Consider the following 7,312-nt stretch of genomic DNA (forward strand, 5'->3'; position numbering starts at 1 on the left):
TGTTTTCTTTGGTCTGTCTCTCAATCCTTTGAAGATACCTAAAGATAATTCTTTTGAATTCCTTATCAGAGAGTTCCAGTGCTGCTTCTTCCTCATGAATGTGTTCTCGGTCTTATCCTGCTCCCTTGTTTCTACCACTTTATCCTGCTTCTTTCTGTGAACTGTGATGGTCTGTTTTTTTCTGAGGCATTGTGGCATTGTTGTATTTAGATCTCTGTTAACTGTTTGTGAATATCAACCAAGGGTTATTCAAGCTATCTTGGTGGGTTTTTTTATCATTAGCCAGTTGGTGGAGAAGGAGAAAGTGCCTCTTGCTCAGTAAGTGAAGTTGCAGGAGGTGTGGGTGTAATTGTGTCTTATGGGAACTGTTGTTGTCTCCCACTCAGTTAGACACAAATTATAATTGAATAACCATGAAAAAAACTAAAAGCCCATGGATGAAAAACACCCCATGTAATCACACAGGAACAATAACCAAAAAAAGAACAAAGGGAAAAAAAACAAGAAGAAAAAACAAGAAAACCTGCAATACCTGGGGATAGGGCACTAAGGAAAAAAAAAAAAAAAAAAAAAAGTAGGGAAGGAGAATAATAAATGAAGAAAAATAGGAAAAATGCAAAAAGAAAAACAGGGAATGCGGTTAATCACCAGAAAAAAAAAAAAAAAAAGCAAAAAAAAAAAAGAGAAAGCAGAAAAAAAAAAAAAAAATCGGTGGAGGACAGAGCAGGGCACCCAGGCTCCGTCTCAGTGCACAGGCTATGATGGAGTTCCTGTAGGCCCAGAAGATAGGTGGGAGCCAACACACTTTCTTGATTAAAACCTTAAAATAGATTGGAATACAAGAGAAATATGAAAAGCCAACAGCCAATATTATATCTAATGAAGAAACACTGCAAGCTTTCCCCTTGAAATCAGGAAAAAAGACAAGTGTACCAGAGCCCAATACTTTTAGTCAATATTGTTTTATAAGTCTTAGAGAAAAAAAGACCTGAAAAAGAAATAATTTTTTTTCATATTGAAAAAGAAGAAATTAACTTAACTCTATTTGAAGCTCTGGTAGCGTATTGCCTAAGGCACTTGGCTGCTGACCAGAAGGCTGGAGGTTCAAACCCACCAGCCATTCCTCAGAAGGAAGATGGGACAATCTACTTCCGTAGTGATACTGCCTCTGAAACCCAAGGTGGGTTCGCTATGGGTTGGATCTGACTTGATGGCACATAACAACAACAACAACAACATGATCCTCTATAGAGAATATCCCAGATATCACAAGAAAATTTCTAGCCCTGATAGAGGAAGTTAGCAAAGTTAAACAGCACAAGGCAAACAAGTAAAAAAATCAATTGGATTTCTATACAACAACAATGAGAAATCTGAAAGGGAAATAATTCCATTTAGAATAGCATCGAAATGAATAAATACCTAGGAATAATATAACCAAGGATATAAGGTACTTATTCTATGAAAATTATAAAACATTGATGAAAGAAATTAGAGAAGACTTCAAAAATGGAAGGATGTTCCATGTTCATGGATTGGAAGACTTAGTATTATTAGGATGGCAGTATTACCCAAAGGGATCTGCAAATTCAGGTAAATTAGGATAAACATTCCAACAGCTTTCTTTACAGAAATGGAAGGACCAATCCTCAACTTTATATGCAATGGCAAGGGGTTTTGAATAGTTAAAGTAATGTTGAAAGAAAAGAACAAAGTAGAAATACGCACACTTTCTGATTTTAAAACCCATTAAACAGCTATAGTAATCAAAACATCCTGGAACTTGCATAACAACAAACATTTAGACGAATAAAACAAACTGAAAGTCCAAATATAAAACCACACATCTATGGGCTGCTGGTTTTTGACAAGTGTGCTAAGTCCATTATGTGGGAAAAGAACTCTCTCTACAATAAACGGCGGTGTTGGGGAAATTAAATTCCCACATATCAAAAATGAAACAGGACGTATCTCACACCATGCACAAAAAGAAATTCAAGTGAATTAAGGACCTAAATGTGCAAACTAAAACCATAGAATTCTTAGAATATACAGAGGCAACACTATCAGGTCTAGCTTTTAACAATAGATTGTCTAAAATAATAACAAAAGAAAAAAAAAAACAGCAAAAGACAGAATAAATGAATGGAACCTCATAAAAATTAAACACTTGTGTTCATCAAAAGACAAGTTGATAAGGTGAACAATGAAGCTGGAGAAGTATACATTAATTAAAACAATCAACCATTCTAGATCAAAAGGGCAGTGTTTGTCCAGGGATAAAGTTCAGAGACAGAAAGGGATGGGAAAAAGGATGAAGGAAAATGGTAAACATGGATATATTGTTTGTTTTATTGTAGGAATTGAAGTCAGTGTCACAAAAGAAAGTGTGTATGAACAGTTGAGTGGAAAACCAATTTGCTCTGTAAACTGTCATCAAATCACAATTAAAAAATAATTAATTAATAAAAGATTTTACGAAAAAATGAAAAGGCAAGCTGCCAACTGGGAAAATATCTTTGGAAACCATGTATCTGACAAGAATATAATAGCTAAAATTTATATAAAATTTTGACAATTTAAGAAAAGGACAAATAACCCATTCATAAAATGGTCAAAGGATTTGTACAAATATTTTGCCAAAAAGCAGATTCAATTGACTACAAAACCCAAGAAAAGATGCTCATCATATTTAACCATCTACTGATACAAATCAAAATGACAATGAGATGCCATTCCCACTAGATAAAATATTTGTATATGTATATGTATATGTAGGAGCTCTGGTAGCATAGTGCCTAAGGCACTTGACTGCTAACCAGAAGGCTGGTGGTTCAAACCCACCAGCCACTCCTCAGAAGGAAGATGGGGCAATCTACTTCTGTAGTGATATTGCCTTGGAAACCCAAGGAGGGGTCGCTATGAGTTGGGTCCAATTCAACAGCACATAACAACCACAACATATGTATATGTATACACACACACACACACACACACATATATAGATAGATATAACAAATATTGGTGAAGATATGAATGAATTGGAACACTTATCCATTGCTGAAATGAATGTAAAATGACATAGTCATTGTAGAAAATAATGTGGTGATTCCTCAACAAACTAAAAATAGAACTACTATATGACCTAGCAAGGTACTCTGGTGGCATAGTACCTAATGCATTTGACTGCTAACCAGTGGTTCAAATCCACCAGTCACTCCATAGAAGGAAGATTGGGCAATCTACTTCCATAAATATTTACTGCCTTGGAAACCCAAAGTGTTTTCAGAGTCAGAATCAACTCGAGTGGAGTGAGTTTGAGTTTAAGACCCAGCAATTCCACTCCTAGGTATATATGCAAAATGCTTGAAAGCAGAGACTCAAACAGGCTATTGTGCCATCGTCCACTGAAACACTATTCACAATAGCCAAAATACAGAAAAAAACCTAACTGTCCATAGACAATGAATGAACAACCAATATGTGTACATAGATACAGTATAATACTACTCAGCCAGTAGAAGTGAAGTCTTGATCATGCTACAATATAGATGGAGTTTGAAGATATTATGCTGAGTGAAATTAGTCAGTCATAAAAGGACAAATACATTTAACAGCTAACCAATTTTTAATTTAATTGCTTGTCTTTTTGATATTGAGGTGCTGAAGTTTTCTATAAATTTTAGAGATAATGTTCTTGTCAGAAATATTGATGCCAAATATTTTTCCCAATCTGTATGTTCTCTAATTACTTTTGGGGGAAGCCTTTTGACATGCATAAGAATTTAATTTTCAGGTGGTCCCAGTCATCTAGGTTTTCTTCAGTTGTTTGTGAATTTTTGTTTATGTTTGATGGTGTATTTTTCATAAGTTAATGCCCTTAAGTTTGCTCCTATTTTTTTCTTTCACATTCTTTATAGTTTTAGTTTTACATCTAGGTCTTTGATCCATCTTGATTTAGTTTTTGGAATGAGATATGGATCTTGCTTCAATTTTCTGTAAAAGGATATCAAGTTTTGCCAGCACAATTTGTTAGAGATTGTCTTTCCCTCATAAGGCACTTGACTTCTAACCAGAAGGCTGGTGGTTCAAACCCACCAGCCACTCCTAGGAAGGAAGATGGGGCAATCTACTTCCATAGTGATACGGCCTCAGAAACCCAAGGAAGGGTCACTATAAGTCGGGTCTGACTCCACGGCATATAACAACAACATGTGGCATATAGCAATCACTCAACAAAAATTTATCAAGATTCAAGTGTTAGAATTATTAAGAGTGGAATATTAATGTGAGTATGTTCACAATATATACCTTGCTTGTGTTACTAAAACACAGAGAATTGTGTCATAGCAGAGTCAACATCAATGGGAAGCCATTTCTTCCTCAACAACCTTTTGCCAAGGATCAGCTCTCCATAGGTTGTTCTTGTTAGATGCAGTTGAGTGGGTTCTGAAAACTCTATATACAACAGAAGGAAACAGTACCCGGTCCTGTGCCATCTTCACAATCTTTTCTATGCTTAAGCCCATCTTTGAAGCCATTGTGTCAATCCATATCAATAAGAATTTTTCCATTTTTTGTTGACCCATTACTTTACCAAGTATGATATCTTTTCCAGTGAGTGGTCCCTTCTGACAACCTGACCATCATAGGTGAAATGAATTCTGGCCTTTCTTCTTTCTAAGTAGCATTCTGACTGTACTTCCTCCAAGGCAGATTACATGGATGAGTCTACTTCTGGGTTCTGAATTCTGTTACATTGATCTATGTGGCTGTCATTGTCCCAATATCAAGCTATTTTGACTACCATTACTGTATAGTGGGTTTTTAGTTTGGAAAGTGTGAGATCTCCTACTTTGTTCTTGTTGGTAGTGTGTTGCTTAGCCAAGGCCTCTTTCTTTTCCATGTAAAATTGGTAGTTCTTGTGCGTTAATTTCCATGTAAAATTAATAATGGTTTTTGCCACAACTTTAAAGAAAATTCATTAAATCTTGATAAGGATTTTATCATATATAGAGGGTGTTTGGTTAGTATTGACATTTTCATAATATTCAGCCTTCCAAGGAGGGGTCGCTATGAGTCGGGGCTGACTCAATGGCAAATAACAACAACACAACATCTATGAACATGAAGGGTGATACGAGAGGTTTACAACAGGGAGGCAAACTTATCTGTTGGTTTGTCCTACCATGGTGACATGTTGATGTGAGTTTTGAAGCTGAGCCACTGGTGTTTCTAACCCAGTGGGATGCACATGGTGCAGAGATATCAGCCCCACTTACAGAATGAGACAGAGTAGGAAGAAGGAGGAGGCTGTCCACTTCTCAAATAATTAGCCAGGGAAAACCTTATGAATACCAAAGAAACACTGTTTGATACATTACTCCACAATTTTAAGAGTAGTCTGGTTAGGTTAGAAGGCTCTCAAAATAGGACTGGGAAAGAGCTGCATCATCTGAGTAAACCCAGCCTTATTCCTATGGATAAGGTAAAGCTTTCGAGACCTTGATTTGCTGATGTGGCACCACTCAAATTGAAGAGAAACAGCTGCAGACATCCATTAATCATCGGAACATGGAATGTACAAAGTATGAATCTAGGAAAATTGGAAGTTGTCAAAATTGAAATGGAACCTATAAAGATTGATATCTTCAGCATCAATGAGCTGAAATGGACTGGTTTTGGCCATTTTGAATCAGACAATCATGTGATCTACTATGTCGGGAATGATAGTTTGAAGAGTAATGGCATGGAATTCATCATCACAAAGGATGTTTCAAGATCTGTCCTGAAGTACAATGATGTCAATGATAGGACAATATCCATAAACCTACAAGGAAGACCCATTAACATGACTATTATTCAAATTTATGCTCCAACCTCCAAAGCCAAAGATGAGGAAATGGAAGAATTTTACCAACTTCTGCAGTCTGAAATTGACTGAACATGCAATCAGGATGTATTAATTATCACTGGTGACTGGAATGCAAAAGTTGGAAACAAAAAAGAATCATGAGTAGTTGGAAAATTTGGCCTTGGTGACAGAAATAATGCTGGAACTCTCATGGTAGAATTTTGCAAGACCAACAATTTGTTCATTGCAAACACCTTTTTCAACAACATAAATGGCAGCTCTAATGTGGACTTCACCAGATGGAACACACAGGAATCAGATTGACTACATCTGTGGCAAGAGGCAGTGGAATAGCTCCATATCTTCAGCCAAAACCAGGCCAGGAGATGATTGTGGAACAGACCATCAACTGTTCATATGCAAGTTCAACTTGAAGTCAATTAAAATAAGTCCAAGAGAGCCAAAATATGATCTTGAATATATCCCTCCTGAATTTAGAGACCATTTAAAGAATAGATATGATGCATTGAACACCAATGACTGAAAACCAGAAGAATTGTGGGAAGATATCAAGAATATCATCTATGAAGAAAGCAAGAGATCATTAAAAAGACGAGAAAGGAAGAGAAGACCAAAATGGATGACAAAAGAGACTCTGAAACTTGCCCTGGAGCAGAGAGAAGCTAAAGCCAATGGAAGAAATGACAAGATAAATGAGCTGAACAGAAGATTCCAAAGAGCAGCTCGAGAAGACAAAACCAATTACTATAAGGAAATGTGCAAAGATCTGGAGTTTGAAAAACAAAAGAGAAGAATGCGCTCAGTATTTCTCAAGCTGAAAGAATTGAAGAAAAAATTGAAGCCTCGAATTTGCAATATTGAGAGATTCTATGGACAAAATATTGAATGATGCAGAAAACATCAAGAGAAGATGGCAGGAATACACAGAATCACTGTACCAAAAGGAACTGGTTGATCTTCATCCATTTCAGGAAGTGGCATATGATCTAGAACCAATGGTACTGAAGGAGGAAGTCAAAGCTGCAATGAAATAATTGGCAAAGATCAAGGCTCTGGGAATTGGCGAAATACCTATTGAGATATTTCAACAAATGGATGTCCCATTGGAGGCACTCACTCGGTTATGCCACAAGATTTGGAAGACAGCTACCTGGCCAACTGACCAGAAGAAATCCATATTTGTACCCATTCCAAAGAAAGGTGATCCCACAGATTGTGGAAATAATTGAACAATATCATTAATATTGCACGCAAGTAATATCCTACTAAAGATAAATCATAAATGGTTGCAGCAGTATATTGACAGAGAACTTCCAGAGGTGCAAGCTGGATTCAGAAGAAGACGTGGAACAAGGGATATCATAGCTGTTGTCAGATGGATCTTGGCTCAAGGCAAAGAATACCAGAAAGATGTTTACTTGTTTTCTTGACTATGCA

Source organism: Orycteropus afer, unplaced genomic scaffold, assembly GCF_000298275.1.
Source record: "Orycteropus afer afer isolate SDZICR_OR568_19922 unplaced genomic scaffold, OryAfe1.0 scaffold00080, whole genome shotgun sequence".
Lineage (NCBI taxonomy): Eukaryota > Metazoa > Chordata > Mammalia > Tubulidentata > Orycteropodidae > Orycteropus > Orycteropus afer.